The following is an 18,122-nucleotide window of genomic DNA, read 5'->3' on the forward strand; positions in this document are numbered from 1 at the left end:
TTCGTCCCGCCTTTCGGCGGGATGGGCAGCTTGTGGCGGGGCCCGGAGCGGTGCGGAGGCCGAGCCGTCCGCCTCCTGGTTTTTTCCTCTGGCTCGCGGCTCCCGCCGCAGGCCGGCGGGTGCCTGCAGTCGTTCCCTAGGTGCCCTGAGGAGGCTGGCGGCTCCGCACAGCGCCCCGCCCCCGACCGTTAGCACCAGGCACAGTCCTCACACAGCGACCTCCCCCTGCCTGGCAGGAAAGAAACCTTCCTCTTTCACGATTTCACAGCGCAGAAGTTTGGTTTTAAGACGCTGTTGGCACAGCCATGTTCTGGTACCGTCGTCAGGGATTTCATTTAAAAAGAAATGTAAGTTTTATCCCTCGTGGTCGCAGGCGATAGAAGTGTGGCCTCCATCCCCAAATCCTCAGCTCTGATAGCTCAGAAAACACAAAGGACACATTTTTACTTAAAAAAAAAAAAAAGCGCCTTAAAATGGGACGTGAAAGATAAGATTAGTTCTTTAAAAGTAGCTCTGGGACTTCACTAGGCTTTTGAACATCTGGAGTTGACAATACTGACTAATGGTTGTACAAAGGAGTAAATATCTTAAGTTTCTTTCATCTCTTCCCATCCTAGAACCCGGTAAATATCTTCCAAGTTCCCCCTAGACTATTTGATTCCCACTTGTTTTGTCCATCTCTTTAGCATCACTGTGCAGTTAGTTTTTAGTAGCGGTTCATTAAATAGAGCCTTCGAAGGGAGGATGAATATTTTATGGTTGTGTATCTAAATGTACATATTTTGTTTTAATCTACTTATATGTTACACCAGGAAAGCTTTAATATAAAAACATAAAATACCATTTTTATAAAGGCACTTGTATCCCTGTTTAGAAACCTTTTAACCAAATAAGAGTTTGCAGTTCTTAGCACATTGGAAAATCACGCTAAATGCTTACATCCAAGTATAGCTATATATATTTTCCTATCTGAATTTGAAGTGTTATATCTTTGAGTCCAATATAATTTTTGTCTGTGGCATGGTAAAATGGAGAAATTTACATCTGTGTACACACACTGCATTTACACACATGCATGCTTTCTAAACAGCATAGGGTTTTGATGATGAGTGTCATATTCGATAAAGATGCTGTACTTCCCTGAAGATAAAATTTTTCTTTTTTTGTTTAGACATTTGCATTTTGCTTTCCCATCAAATTATTCTACAACATTCACATATAAGAATGTAACCTAACGTTTAGCTAGGCAATTTCTTGATGTGATTGGTGCCATCAACTGTTAAAACATAGTCACTGCAGCCATTGTTCCATTGTAGTCGTTATTAATTACAAATGAAATTGTAAGCAGGGAACTTTATAGTAAAAATGAAATTACCAGCATTTTGGGATACATAGTATAGATAAAAAGCTGAAAGAAAATGCTTTTATTTCTGTCTACCATGTCAACACAGCCTTTGGAATATCTCAGGATAACTGAAAGCTTACTGGTTTCTAAGTAAAGTGGATAATGCTTGCCACTGTGTATATTTTCTTGTGGTCTGTTTTGCCATACTGTATGTTATAAAACTTGGTCTGCTGAATTTACTGTAATCTCTATAGTTCTATATGTATTCTCTATAAATCTGTATTCAAAGGTCATTTACAGCATTATAATTGTCTGAAACTGCTCTCAGGGAGATCATGGTGAGCATGAATGGTTCTGTAAGACTGTGACCCAGTCTGCTAAGGTTAGGTGGTACATGACATTGTAACATTCAAGACAAACTAAAGCCCTTTTGAGGTGGAAAAGACCAATGCTATCGAAAAGGTTTACTTACTTATGTTTACGAACATGGGTCAATTATTAAAACAAGTTGGAACTTTCTTCCTGCATTGTTGTGGCTCAGATTAGAGAAAATATTTAGATTATGGCAATTTTTAAATTTTTTTTTTTAGTGGCCATTTGAAACTGCAGTCCGAACTTAATCTTCCCCATACTTAGGAGAAATTGTAAGCCTCTTGTCATAAGCCTGTATTCAGGTGTACGAAAACCAAATGTGAGCTAGGTTGAGAACACTAGAAATTCTCTTACATTTTATAACAGGCTGCTTAAAACCAGGATTTGTTAAAGAAGAAAGACTTTTTCAGCCTACGGGCTTTTCACAGTAAAATATCCAAAGTGATAGGCCCTGTTTAGTTGGAGGAGAAATTTCATTTTCCTGAATCTTTGGTTGTGTCTTGTAAGCTCATTTTAGGGAAGGGAAAGTGCAACGTTTAGCTGTTAGCAGTCAAAGGAGTTGGTTACACCCTATGTCAGGTCTTGCATTTCTACTTGGAACACCAGTGGGATAATTTACAGATTGTCCTGAATATGAGTGAGTTGTTGCCAAGTTCATTATTTGTATTACTGTTGGAGAAATACTGTAATGTGTAAATAGTTTTTTTTCTTTCATGTTTTAAAATAGCTTGCTTCAGCTGCCTTGTGCAACTTCTTGCTTTTTATTAAAATTTCTGCAATTGAAAATTGGTTGCGTAAATGATTTTATGAAACTGGGCCTTCCTGAAATGTGTGGGCTTGAGTTGCATACTTGAAATAAGAGCTGTGCTAGTTGAAACAACATGAAAACTGAATCTTGAAATTGTCTTTCAGATCTGTGTTGGTTAAATGAGCTATACAGTCTATAATGATGCACTTTACAGATGGTGCTCTGATCCTCATTATTAGTATTATGGTCTTCAGTGGGGTTATTCGCATGCATAAATTTAAATATATGTTCAATTGTTTGCAGGATGGGGACCTAAAATACTAGGGTATAGAAAGCATCCTGCATGAATTTGAATAGCAGAAACTTTAATTTGTAGTCATAACACAAATAGTAGCACATTTTTTCTAAAAGTGGTACCTCAAATTTTATATATTTCAGAAAGGAAAAGGAGCCTTGGCTAGAGCTCTCAAGTCTTTGTGTGTAATGTAATCCTAAAACTTAAGACTGCCTCTGATTGTGTTGAGCTCTCATTAGGAGATTTTGCTATATGCTTTAATTAAAGTTTTTTCATTTGCAGAACTACAAAGCAAAAAGCCAAAATTAGTTTGAAATAAAATAACTTCACAATGCTTTATAGAGACAAACTTCTAAATCTTATTGAAGTCTCTGGTTATGCAGCAACAGCCCTGGTGACACTTGTGATTAAGGTTTCCCTTTTGGAGATGTTATTGCAATGCTGACATCTTGATGAACCTATAGATCAAAGCTTTAGTCTTATTTCTTTAGTTTCAAGAGGCAAACTCTTTGAAAATAATCCTTGGTATAGATTCTGTAATTAATAGTTTCTACTAATGAAACTTATTCTGTCCCTCAATTTTAGAATTAATCACTTTTCTTTATTCCAAATTCCTTTCAAAAGAATCTGTTGTATATAATTGAATCGTTATAAAAGGAAGAAAAGACAAAAGCATTGCAATTATACATGCTTCAGTTGTTGAGAGTAGGTAATATTTTTATGTAATGGAATCTACATTTGGTTTTTGAGGCTTTTTGAGTGTGTTTGCTCAAGTTTCTTAATTAGTTACAAAAAGCTGCAGGTGTATTGGCAAAGACTGTTATTTAGCCTGGGCAATGTTCCAGAAGACAGTTTTGTGTTTTTTTAATGTAAATATTTAGCCGTATTATTACCAGTTACTTTAAAGGTTCCACACTGTGTGCCTGCTGTGTGTTTAAACATTGTAGCTTCACTTGAATGACTGACAAAACAAATGATAACATTAAGAGTATAATCTTTATTGTGAGAGGGGATTGAACATTGCTGAATTATTTGCAGAAATGACAAGTGGTATTTGAAGGGGTGTCACCATCATGCAGCTGTCCCTGAGGAATACAGCTGAAATGCTGCAAAAAGTGTTCCATGCTTAGCTGCCACTCTGTAACTTAGTTTAAAATTGGTGTACTTTATCAGAGTTTCTGCAACTGCCAAAATTAAAGCAGTAGTCTTGCTAATCTTTTAACTAGGGATTTTACAAAGCTCTTTCAAGTAATTTTTTTACAGTTTATCAAACGGTAGACTTAGACTCTTGAACGTCATTAAGGTTTTACAACTTTTGCAGCCAAGAGCCTCTTGTTTTTTAAAAATTTTCATAAAGAAACATTTTGCTCCTAGTCTGACTACCGAAATTTAAATCCTTTTTGTAAAGCACTACCTATAGTTACTGAGCAATGTTCTTGTATGTACTGCACCTGTTCGGTAGCTGACTGCTGATTTCTGTCTGTTCTGGGAGGTTTGGTACAGTATAAAAGAGTTGGTGGAAAGTGGCACCAATAGTTGAAAGGTACAAGGGGTGCAATAAGCTTGAAAGATGTGCTTACAATGGCTTTTTAGTGCTTTTAAGAGATACAGCATGTAGTAAACCTAACTGTAGGTGATTTGCTTATTGTTTTGCTATTTATATTTGTGCAAAGCAGGATGAGAATAGGTGTAAAAACTTCCATGTCTGAATGATACCGGTTTGCAGATAGCTTACACAAAATCTAAGTGTTACAAGGTTAAGACCAATAGAAATCAGTATTATTCATCTTTATGCATGGTCCTGTTGACTTCAATGAGACTGCTAAACTGACTAAATGTTTTTCACCTGAATGAGTGAAGAGCAGTGAAATGGGATAGTATTTTGGGGACATGTGTAATCAATATGGGCAATCATATGCACAGGAACAGGTAAAACTTTGATAGTCCTAGTTAAATTGAATATCAAAAGCCAAGTAGTAACAATGAACGAGAGAGAAAATTTAGTGGAATGAATTGTTATCGAAGACTATTAGATCTTAAGTTAACATTACAGGTGTAAAAAGAAGTACCTATGTGGCTACGCAATATAGTCTTAAGTGAATAAAGTTATTCCTACTGGCTGGACTTTTGCATGGGTGCTGATTTACTTTAGTAAGGTTTTCCGGAATCTGGTCTTAAATTTTAGTTTTATTTTAATGTCTAAAAAAGAATGGTAATGTTTGGCTTACATTTTCTTGCACAGAACAATTTTTTTTTTCTTCAATTAAAGAAGAGTATTTTTTTTCCCTCTGAATATACCATGTTTTTTATACTTTTACGTATGGACAGTAGGCTGGGTCAGACTTTCAGTACATTTCCCTCCATACAATGACTTCTACTTGGTTGAAGTGTCTGAAAACATTTCTGATATATTTACATTGTAACTGATCCTCTCTTGAGAGATCTATATGAAAACACTGCAGTCAAAAATCAGGCTCTCAGGCGTTCTGTGAGAATAGGCTCTAATATAATCATACTAAAATGAGTGGGATTAATCATCAGCTGTTGTAAATCAGAATATTTCCACGAATTTCAGTTAAATTTTACTTACACCAACTGGGCATGCTAGGCTTGTGTAATAGTGGTGAAAAAAAGCAAATTAAGCTCACTTTCTTTACATAAAGGACATTGATGCATTTACATTTGATTCCAGTGTATTTTACTGCTTGCCTCAGAGCAAAGGCAGTTCAATTAAATATCAGTGGCATGCTTTTTCTAGGTAGAGACCTCTGGATATTACTTTAACCCTTTAACATTTAGAAAGCATATTTAGACAAATGGGATGCCTCCTTTTATGTGCTTGCTTTCACAGTGGTAGAAAAATAGTAAAACAGTTTCAGGAAGATACCATCCCATTTCAACCTATTCCACTAAAAGTAATAGAAATCAGCTGTAAGTTTTATTTTATGATAAAGGAGACCACATCAAAAATTAGGAAAAATGTCTTGGAGGTAATTTGCTTTATATGACAGATGAAATTTTGAAACATCTGTCAGTCGTTTTCTACTTCTTCATACTGATGTCCTGTCAGCGTCCAGTCATCTCCATACTATTAAATCCTAAAACAACACACTTTTACCATACATGTAGAAATACGTATAAGTCAGGAATAGCTTCAGTTGCATTTGAACTGTATTTGAGCACAGTTAAATGCAATTTTGCCATGGAAATAAAATGTAATAATTAGAATTCCCTGCCTGGTCAATGTCTACTCTTGAGTGGTTTGAAATCATCTCCTATGACTTAAAACATTTTATATTTATTTAAATATACTTCTGTATATACTTCTAAGTCCAGTTAACCCATAGTGATTTATATTAGGTAAGGACTGGAAGAGGATAGTTACATTGCAATCTCTTGAACTAGTGTTATTCAGCTAGCACTATGAGGGCCAAACTTTTTGCCAGAAACTGTCAACAGAAAAAAAAAAAAAAATTAAGCTGGGACAAAATCTGATTTCTGAGCTTATTTAGAAAATATGCTTTTGAAGAAACATGGTATGTATGTTTATGACATACAATCCTTCAAGTTTGAATAGAATTTATATTTTGCTAAACCTCATCAGAACTAGTCTTGGGTCTGGTTAATGTTTAAAGGGTAAACCATAATGAATTTTTTTTTTCCTATTGCTGGTGGGTTGTAAAGTTCCCATAAATGAGCAGAAATGGTTCTATCCAAATGTTTTCCAAAATACAATTGAGTGCTGCAATTTCAATTTCTTATGCTCTGATAATGAACAAGAAAGTTTTTTGGTTTCTCACACTCTACTGTGGGATCGTCTAAGTAAGCATCAGGTAAAATCTGGTCCTCTTGTATCAGTGTTTCATTGTGCTTTGAGTTGAAAATTACCAGTGTAAGGTCACAGTAGTATTGTCTAACTTCAGAAAAATGGTGGGATTTGTGATAAAATAGGACTTTGTAATAAAAAAGTATGTCTATTCATGTCACCTCATTATCTTTGCTTACTGATTTAATTCTGTTTACTTTTGTGCCATAAACACTTGTGAACTGTAGCCATTTCACTCTGCAAGCCTTGAACAGGTGACAGCAATTTTAAGATGAGATATTTTTAACAATTGTCTCAAGGGTGCTGAAGATCAGATCATCAAAGGCAATAAGGTACCCAATAAATATTTATGTAACTTTGAAATAGAGAAGTTCAATCTGGCCAAATACCTTTAAGAATTTGGGGATTATTTTTCACTTACACTGGTGGAAATCAAGAGTTAACAGTGTTGATATCATTGGGTGTATTGTGGCTTAAAAGAAGAACAAATAAAAGACACTTTGGTAATGGCTCTTCAGTATTTCAGCTCTCTTTCCCTGGAAAGTATTTCAGACAATAAGCCCATTGCTTTACCTGCCCATCAAAAAATTCATTACAACAGTAGCTGTGATACCAGAACTAAACAACTGAGCTGGGAATTGAACTGTGGTCTTCCACAACTCAAAGGCACTGTATATCTCTGTTAGCTGTTAATGAATTGTGTCAACTTGCTAGTGGACAGCAAAATTGATCCTATCAACTTTACAATTTGAAAAATATCATTACTATATAAAAGTTATTATTTGAAATTTGATGAATTCAGAAATACATCAAGAAAAAATATTGAATTAAATCTTCATACTTTCTTTACTCAAATACATAACTTTTGAGAAATTTAGATTATATATTCACTCTAGCTGTTTATGTTCCTGAGAGTTTCCTCTACAAGGCAAGGCCCTTCATATATTTTAATTAAAAGCCAGAGAATAAATAAATTGTCCTTGGCATATGTCATGCTAATGAGCACTGGTTAGTTTGAAAATACATGTTCATTGGTTTTACATGATAATTTCCCTTTGAACCAAAAGACCCTATTTATACAGAAACATTTTCTGGAAGCAGTAGGGGGCATCATTTCACTTTTGTAATTCTTCAGAGACATTATCCCAGTGCATTATGTGTGCAAACTGAATTTTCTTTTTTGTTTACGGCATTAATCCTGGGGTTAAGGTTGGCCTGTGGTGAGCAATAATAAGTTTAACCTTTGACTTCATACAATAAGATGTAATATATCATTTCTAGACTCTTTTGTAAGTGCCATTACCCTCACTTCTGCTTAAGATAAATTGAGACAAGTGAGCACTTGATATCAGTGATCTTTACATGCAAAACATAAATCTAATTTACTTATTGTCTGAGCTTAGTTCTTTATCCTCTGATTGCGTCTTTTAAACAGTACAAACATTTTTTGTTTGTTTGATGAGTTAGTCAATTTTCGTAATTCATAGGATCTTCCACCCTTTACATAGATTTCAAACCAGTAAATATAAATCCTGGAATGTGTAAATGCATAGAGACTTATGAAATGTGGAAACAAAGCAAGCAAGGTATTCATATTCATAATATTTACTTGCTAAGTAACTGTGATCAGGAAAGCATTTTAAAATTAAATTTCAAAGACAATTTAAAGGTGATTAAACAACTAGCAGCATGTAAATAAATTGTTTTTGTAGCCATTTGTATTCACTTATAACGTATATGTATCTGTTATTTATAAAACCTCATTTTTTTAATTGTAAGTGAAACAGTTTTCACTTTTTTATTTTAAAGCAGTTTTTTAATTTGCATTAAATATTTATGTTCCTTTTTGTTTTGTAATTGAAGAACACATTTATAGCAAGTTTATTACTTTCCATGCTCTTCAAGCAAGAAAAAGAATATACTTTGTAATTGTGTATACTATGAATACTTAATCTTTTTTTCCATGGTGAGGAAGTGCTGATTCATCAAATACGTTTGGGTGGGGTGTGGGCTGTGAGGTATATGCTGATTTCATAGAGTCTGTTTTGCTTTCAGGGTAGGATTATTCGGGTAAAATGATTCAGGCTTGTGACCCTCGGTAAGACCAGAACATTGAATCTCTCTTTGCCCCATCTCAGGCTTTATTATATTTTGATATTGGGACCTGTTTTTATCATAGCAATGATCACATAAAAATATTTGTCAGTATTTATGAAGTATGTGCAAGTTAGAAGACAGAAAATCTTCTATTTCTTGAATGGAAATAAAAGTTATGTAATGCTGTCTTGGAAGAGTCCTAATGTTTGGTAAGATTCTAAAATACATTTTTTCAGCCTGTATTTAATGTTTTGGGAGAAAAAAAAAGTTAAGTCATGCAGCTGCAGGAACTCAAACCATTTATAGGCCCTTCACGTGAAAGCTTGTATAGAATATATATATGTGTAATTACATAATTTATCAGGACTGCCCACGATCACTATATTTGGTCTTTGTAACACTAAGGGCTACCTGATGGTAGTTTCAGTCCTGCTCCTAATTTTAGAGTAATTGTTTAACAACTAAAGAGACTGCCAGTGTCTATAATATGTACTGGTATTTGAATCTTCACTAATTTGCTAGAAGTTGTCTTTCGGCTGAGCTTGCTCACAGCAAAAAAGTAGTTACATTAGCTTAGCCCTTGCTGGCTGGTTATAGGTAAGAGGTGGGTAGAATATTGTGAATCCAACAGTACCAGCTGTCTCTCATGATGCACAATGGACAATGATGGATTGTCAGAATAATTAGATTCCTTACAATCTTAGAAGGATAATTTTGAAAATCTTCCTGCAGCCTGTGTTGCATCGATATACTTTTCCCTTAAATTTGAATTATTTTAGATAATGAAGATGTAATAGTAAGAACTGGAGATACCATAATTTATGCTAGTTTCATACACTACAGCTATGTTTAGAATATGCTTAAATGTGAGTTAAGGAGGAAGAAATTATTCTAGTGATACTTATGGAAAAAGGAAACAAGAAAGGAAGTACTCTTTTTTTTTTTTTTTTAAATGTCACACATGTGACATTAAAAAAGATTAATTTACTTTTTAATAGGCTGGGCTGCTGTATTTGAGAACAGAAGAGCTGTGTGAAAAATGAAGGGTGTGCTGGTTGTTGGTGAACCAAGAAAATGTATTGTACTAAGCTATTATTCATAATGTAACATGCCATATCAAATTAAATGTTTGCAATAGATACCAAATCCTGAGAATGGTAATCCTCTTCAGGGTGTTGGAGTGTCAAGGTATGGTAACTTCCACTTGAACCAAAGGAAAATTCTTCAGCTAATGATAATGAACTGTTACTTTGCATATTGATCAGTTCTTAGAATACCTATGAAAATTTGAAATTTGAAAAGATAGAAATGTTTCTGCATGCTATGAGCATGTGTATTTGACTCATGAACGTACAATAAAGGGATGATCTGGTTTTGTGCAGCAGCTATTTTCCCCAGAATTCTGGATATCTGATAATGTTATCAGAACTGTTGTGTTTGGAAATCCCAATTCAGAAATTGAAAATCTCCGATAATGGACGGAAAATGCAAGGATATTACATGTTGCTTAAAACCATTAGTCTACCACTGGAAGTGGTATAGATGAGAAATATATGCTGCAAAGTGCCGTGGTTCCTACTTTGCAACCATCCTCAGGATAAGTCAAGAGGCTTTTTTGTCTGTCATATTTGCAGTTATTAATATTTAATGTGCAGTTATAATAAAACAATATAGGACAAAATCCTGGGACTCTTCACAAGACAGATAATATTTCTTCTGAAATGTCTGTCTTGGATGCCTCCTTCTACTAAAGAAGTGCTGCCTTGACTACAAGGATCAAGAGAAATACAGGAATGCCATGTATTTCATCTGCTTGAAAGAAGTTGTCCCTGTGGACCCAACAGAAATGCTGCTAACATAGTTGCTACTTCTTTTGCTGTCAATGTATCTTTCCCACCTTGATTGAGAAAGTCATATTGGTAGTAGGAGGCAGGGGAATGGAAAGAGAAATACTGATCTGAAGAAGTTAGTCCTACATGTGCATTGCTGGACTTCCTCATGTCCTTTCTCAGACTGTATTGGATTGTAACAAATGGCAGATAATATCAAAAATATAGTTCTGAAGCCTCTTTCTTAATTCAAATATTTTTTGATTTGATCAAATGAAAAAAGTTGAGAGAACAATGAGTAAACTGTCTGCATGATGTGATGTCTGCTGTGGATGAGACATATATATGTATAATTTACATAATATAAATAAAATTTAAATATATAAATATAAACCAACAAATTAACAAACTATTGGCAGCCATTTAAAGGCTATGGTCAAGTGAAATGTAGCTCTGAGCCCTGATATGTGAATATACAACCTCATTTTTCTTATATGTTCCTTTGTGCCCTTTTGATATAGAACTTGTAATCACAGAATACTTAGAAATAAGTTTGCCAACTACAAGGGAAAACGAAAAGCTTCCTTGCTTGTCAGAGGCAGCAGACATGAAGGTCTTTCATGAGACTCTTCATTTTACTAAGTGGAAATGTCCTCTTTCTACTGGGTGGCTAGTAATTCTGACAGTTTTGCAGGGTTCATATCAAGTAATGCGAGTTCTTTTCTTTTTGAAAATAAAACCAGTCTTGACAGTGCTGAACAGGTATTGGGATCTTCATTCTACCTTCCTTTCCTGGTGAGTTTCTCCTTAATGATAGCAGGCTTTTTTAGGTCAAAAGAATGGTTAGCCTTTAAAAATTGTGGGTTAAAGTTTGGAGAAAAAGAAAGTTGTGGCTCATGTGGAGAAGAGAAGCACTTTGGTAGCTGAAGACGAATAAAAGTCTCACACCAGGGAGCTGCTGCTGACCCATTACCTCTAATGATTCCAAAGCTTTTCTGTGGTGGACATTTGCTCCGACTACAACTGAGTCATTGGTGTACCTAAACTGATGCAGCTTCTGGTACAGATAATTTGCATGAGCAAAATGACTCAAACAAGAATAAATTCTTCTGGTGCAATTGGAATATTTGCTTGTCCACAGTAGAAATATGTGTTGGAGCTGCTAGTTATCAGTGGCTTTTCATTGGGGCATATTCCCTTTTATAGCCAAAGACTTAAACAATGAAGAAATTCAGTGGGAAACTATAAAGTTAGTGAAAATTACCTCTCATACAAATAAAAGTGAAATGCTGAGAATTGTTTTGAAATTATCTTGTGTGGGAGACGCTGTACTAATTGTGGTGGTTTATTCTTTCCTCTGAAATTTGCACTGCTTTGGACAGTGGCCAGGAGAAGAATTGCATTCTGACAGTTTTGCCTTTTTATAATCCTATCAAATACTCTTATCTGCCCAATTAAGGCAGTTTCTCTTCCACTAACATGCTTTTTTTCCATGTATTTTCTGTCAAGATTTTTTTCTGAGTTTAAATACTTGAATTACTGCTTCAAAACGACAGTTGAACATTTTTAGATATGCTGAGATCACTTCAGGTGATTTTTTCTGATAGGTTGTTATGACGTAAAGGCTCTACAGATCCTAATGCAGTGGCATCTGAATGAAGTTTCTGTGCATGTGGAGTCTGGCTGTGGGTTTCAATGTGTTGTCTTTTCTCTCTATTCTTTTTGTAACACACAAAAAATATTTCTGGGAATTTCCAAGGAGTACAGTACACTTCATTTTTAGTTGTCAAGATAGCTGACAGTTTATTGTGATACTATGAATAAATTATTCCAGGGTTCACACTTAAAACAAGGGCAGAAATGCTTCCTTTATTTTTTTTAAAAAGCTGACATTTTGAATTTATATTAAGCATAAAGCATAGCATCACCTGGATACACACTGCATGAAAATGTAGACTATTCAGAATGAATTATTAACCCAAAGCTTTTACCCTTTCTTAGATGAACTGAAGTTACTCTGCAGGATGCTATGTAGATATGAATGTGGGAGAGAATAGGGGGTTTCTAATAAGATGTATAACAGGCTGCAGTATCAGCAGATGTCATTGTTCAGCAGCTATTTTCTGTAAGAGAAAGTTCTTTATTACTAAGTGCTGTGCAGAGACCTCTAACCATATTATTAGGAGAACAGGAGCACTGTAGTTTAGTTTGTGGATTTACTTTAGGTAGCCTTCTGATATCTAGGGTAACTGCATAATCAGGATTGTAGTTTAAATATAGTCAGTAAGACTGTAATCCAATTAGCTGCTGAATTTAGTACACATTTTTCATAATGATATTTGAAATGTCAAAGTTTAATCTTGTCTCAGTGCTGTCTGAAGAGTTGCCAGTCTCCAGGAATCTGCAAGATATTTTGGAAGAGTCAGCTTGCTCGAAACGGAAAGAATCAGCTGTATATATGATCCTTCAAATGAAATGTTCGGTGAACATGGTGGTAGGTGGCTTGGAAATAGCATAAGTGTACAGGCAGCACCCTCCTAAATAAAGATGGCAAAGATTGTCTTTTGTTCTTTGATTTGTCTGTATTGGATGAATAACTGAAAAGTATCAAAAGAAATGTTACAACTTGAGGAAGACTGCCATTGATTTCAGTGGACTTTGAATCATATTCTAAGTGTTGTATTACTGACTGTCAGCAGGTGTAGAATATTTTGGGCCTGATTCTTTTTTTCCACTGTAGTTCTAGAATGCCAAAAGATATATAGAGTTACATAATTGGAAAGCTTCATGAAAGGACCACAACCTGAATAGTTTGAGAAGAATTTTCTCTCTTTCCCTACTGCTTTAATATATTTGTTTTAATGCCAAGATCTTATTTAAAAAAAAGTCAAAATCACCCAAGTGACTAAGGAAAAATGAGTTAATCCTGAAATAATAAAACTTTTTAGATAGTTAATATACAAGCCTCAAAACCTCCAGTTAGTTGACATACAGGGTTGGGGAAAATGAAGTTTAGAGTTGGCTAAAGTATGTAAAATAGTCCAGATGACTTAAGTTCTGCCTGTGATCATTTTCAGAATTGTTTTAGACTTCCTAAGCATCTTACCCATTAGCTGCCCAGTAGCTTTTCTAGCCAGTGGAGTGCTGGAGTGTTCTCAGTATATGTCTACATGATGATTGTTTTAGTTTAAAATGTATTATTTAAGAAGTGAAATGATGCTGTCCTTCCCACTTTCACCATCTCTGGGGGAGACCCTATTTTAATTTTTAAATAATCTTCTCCACTGTTTCTTCCTTTACCTTCTTTCCCTTTTGGTTGACATTTTTAACCTTGGATTAGTTAGTTTTCTCTCTTTAATTTTTTTTAAACTGTATTACTTAGGAGTAGCAATTTCTGAGCGACAGTGCTCTGTGACCTGTAATTTCCTCAAGATCAGACCTAAGTCTAGCATGTAGTATTACAAATAGGGATAGAAACATAGTGCTAATGCTGCATAGCATATCAAGAGGTGCAACGAGTGCAGATATTTATTTAAAAAAACCCCACAAATAACTAAGCAATTACCTTCCTTCAAACAATATTTTTCCATTTTTAAAAAAAGGAAGTTTAAAAGTTCAGTTAAACTACTATTTGCTTTACATTGAACACTAAATTGAGCACAGCAAAATCTGCTTTGGTCTTCTCTAGTCCAGCATATTTGAAGAGGGACCAGTAGAATCACTTTCTCAATATTCTCTGGTGTTGTCGTGCTTTATAGCAATAGCACTGTTTAAGGGGTTCTGGACTTCATGGATTCTTGTACTCATTATTCTGTACCTTCATGACATTATGAAGGTCCATTTGATTTGGTTTTTTTAGCTGCAAAAACTTGAAATTGATATTTAGGAATTATTTTATTTGTTGAGAGAGTTGGGATGAATTTCAACTCAAGCTTGACAGGTTTCATTCAGCTAAAGTATGGGATATTGTTCTGGTTCTTCAGCTGGAATCAAATAAGTCATAGGTAATGTCTTTAGGTACATTGAAGAATTTAAATAAATGTGAAAATGAGTTTGAAAATAAAACCTGAAAGAAGAAGCACAGTGCCCTTTTTTTAGCTTTTAACTATAGTCCTCTGCACAGAAGCTTGAATTTCTGCAGATCAGAATGAATTAATACCTCTTATTTTGCAATAATAATGCAACCAGCCAGGAGATAGTTGAAAATCTGGGTGCAACTTGAGTTTACAGACCTATGATTCCCAGTTTCCGTGAATGTTCATAATTTTTAAGACAGCAGTTATATATATTATTTAAAAATATATGAACAGGTATTTCTCCCTGTGAAAGTCCAAAATGGAATAACTACTGATCTGAGTGAAGGCAAATTAATTCCCCTTGATTAACAGAATTACCTTTACTGTTACAGATGGAGAAGACAGTAATTAAAATATATTTAATGTAAGCCACCTTCATTTTGAAGCTGCCTCAGTTTGCAGCCCTGGGGGAAGCCAAGTAATTAAGTTTGGATGCAGCACTGAAGTGAAGATACATGGTACTAGCAAAAAAACCCAAATAATGGTTTGGACAGTACTGGCATAACAGAAGGCTCCCATTAGATCCTAGAGTACTGTTTGTGGCCCTTAGTGGTGGCACTGCAGTAAACGATGTTAATTTCATTACATGCTAGAGTTGGGTGTTTTACATGGAGATAACAATGTTAAACCATGGAAATTCTCTAGGATGTCCATCCCGTGCCACAAAAGTAATGTCTCTTTGTTCAAGAACCTCGTTGGAGCTTGCAATCAAATTATCTCTGATCACAAAAAACCCCAACTTGTTGCAAGATCAGACAATAAAGAGAGGTCACTTCAGATGAAATAAAACCAGCAATTTGAGTGATCTGTGGATGTACTGGGAGTGGAAGACAGAGGGAATGTGAGCAGAAGGTGTGAAGCTGGCCTTGGAAATAATCACTTCTGGGCTGGGTAAAACAAGCACATGATCCTAATTTCACAGGAAGTGGCAGCTAAGTACCCACCTCTGAGGCTAAAACTTTGTGGATGTTGTTATTTGCAGGGAAGATAAACAGATGACCACATCTAAAACATTCCCCCCTCCAAAACTTTGTGGCTATATTTGTCTCCTCAAGAACAGTGCAAAAGCTTGAATGAGTGATTCCAGAGTGACTGGAATTCTGTTATTTCAGTTCTGCCAGTTACATTCCAGTGTTTCCTGTATCATAGCTGTGATGTAACATTTGCTGGTAATATTTGTGTATATACATAAAAACATTGGTCGGCATACATTTCCCATTTTACTGACTGATGTAAATTAAATTGGGTCTGCACTGGGAATTTTATCATCTGTAATAACATCAGCAGGGTTATATGGTTTTTTTCAGGCTCCAGAAGATATAATGGTATCAGCAAAACAGTGTAGGTTATGCTGTTTCTTCAGAAACCCTATATTTTAGTACTATTTTCACCACAATTTTCTTCAGCCTTCCATCTGCAATATTCTGTTAGGTGGTATGAAATAACGTCTTCTAACTGAAACCGGTTAAGACATCTGATGTGAAGAACCTAAGAGGATCCTTATTTTGTTGAAGAAAAACTTGTCTCGGGTCTTTCTTGTGAAAAAGAAGAGAAAGAAACCCTGGGTTCCTGAGCAACAAGTCTTCTCTGTAAAAGAGTTTCTGTTGCCTGTGAACGTGTCTGAGCCTGCAACATTTTCCTGTGCTCACTGTGCTGTCAGTAAGATACTGTGTTATAAAGTGCTTTGGGACACTCTGACCATAAAGAGGTACAATACAGAACCAAATTCTGTTTTATTTGATTCCCTGAAATGGTGCAATTCATTTTTTAGTAAATACTGTTGCCAAAGTAATCTGAAATCATTCCATTTAGGCATCTGACAATGAATAGCTAATCTGAATACCAAAAGGAAATAACAGGAGATTACATTGGTAGGAATAGTCAGAAAATACTATGATGAATAGTATTTTTCAGGGGTAAAGGATATTCATTGTATGTAGTAAATTTCTAGATTTTCTCTGTCCTCTCTCCCTAATGTTGTTAGTAAATGTTTTTATTACAACTTTTGCTGTGCAGTTGTTACAAACCCATAAAACCAATGGGATTACAGTAGCATAAAATCTGCATGTACATTAGAATTATCCTGATATTTTAATGTGTTGAAATGCTACAAGTTTTGTGTGAACATTCATATCTAATGTCTCATATTTTGGTGGATTGCAATTAAATGCATATGTGTTAAATTTTCAGCTAGCATCCAAGACATGATTGAGGTGGCAAAGAATTACATGTAAGGATGAGGAAGTTCCTTTTATTTCAGAAATTTTACACTAAAATCTTCTTCTGCCATCTATTTACAAACTTTTGACTTTGAGATTGCCTGTTAGGTATGCTGCAGGAAGGTTTTTAATTTTTCATTTTTGTTATTCCTTAACCAAAATCCACAGAATTAGCATCTCTCTTTTATCAATAATCTCACAAGAGTTGGTAACTATGCGCTGTTTGACTGATTTCAGAAAAATAATTGTTAAGAATATATTGCCATGTTGTGAAGTGCCCATTTACTTAACCACCTAACAGTCCATTATTTTCTTATATACTGAATATAATAAGATTTCTTTTCTGTGATAATGTTTGAGAAAGGTTGATGGAAAGGTGCAGAGGAGTACTTAGGGTATTTACCCTAAATATATTGTCTGGAATCCAGGTGTAAAGGCAATCTTCATTGGTTACTGTATCTTGTGTTTGGACAGCAATGAGTTTGTCTGGGTTTAACTGAGAACAGATGTAGCGTTCGCTACATATCAAGGTGCCACGCTTAGATCACTGGTCGGCCCAGACCAGGGAAAGAGACAGATAACACACACAGTGTGAGTGCCAACTTCCGCCTTTTATTGCGCAGTTAATTCCTTTTATACTAACAAGGGGAGGCGGGATTACAGGTACATCACAAGGCTGCGACTAAGCCTCTAACTTTCCGTGACATCATGAGATCTTCCGAACGCCGAACCCTACAAACAGATTTTTGATCAATGACTCTGGTCTTTTAGAAAGAGTGACTGTAAATAGAAAAAAAATGCTATCAGTCCTGCAGCATATAGAGCTTCCTCAGAACAAGCTTGAATTGCTATTGCTAAATTTCTTGCGAATTCACCTACTGGCTCTTTTTTATATTCAATATGCTTTAAGAATTCTTAGTTATATAGATAAATTATGGACTCTAATTCATTGTTTACATTTTGCAATGTTGCAAGTGCTAGGAGTTTCCCAGTAATAGAATGATTTCATGTAGATTTCTCTGCCTTTGTGCAGGTCTAGATTCTGAAACAGGTATTTTCTTACAGGAGTCTGAACCTTCACTGCAAGGGATAATGATTTGTCCATACTTTGAAAATTCAGAGTTTTTCTTCTGATCCCTAATGACTCTACGCTGCTAATAAAAAGTCCCATAGATTGATACTGCCTGGAGCCATCATCACGTTTGCTAATCCTTCTGAAAAGTCAACAAATGCAGACTGCTATTAGGAATCTAACTGAAAAGGTACAAAATAGGACAGATGTAAATGCAGAACCTTTATGGTTGCTCCACCCCTG

General features: G+C 35.2%; 1 long non-coding RNA gene across 1 annotated transcript in view; it reads left to right on the forward strand.

The window, feature by feature from the left end:
- The first annotated feature begins 128 nt into the window (after nucleotides 1–128).
- The window catches only part of LOC142036715 (uncharacterized), a 265,893-nt gene continuing 247,899 nt past the window's right edge, over nucleotides 129–18,122 (forward strand). Inside the window, exon 1 of the long non-coding RNA XR_012652209.1 lies at nucleotides 129–347. This is a non-coding gene — a long non-coding RNA (uncharacterized LOC142036715). The remainder of the gene's footprint in view (nucleotides 348–18,122) is intronic.

The sequence above is a fragment of the Buteo buteo genome, chromosome 11 (assembly GCF_964188355.1).
Source record: "Buteo buteo chromosome 11, bButBut1.hap1.1, whole genome shotgun sequence".
Classification (NCBI taxonomy): Eukaryota; Metazoa; Chordata; class Aves; order Accipitriformes; family Accipitridae; genus Buteo; species Buteo buteo.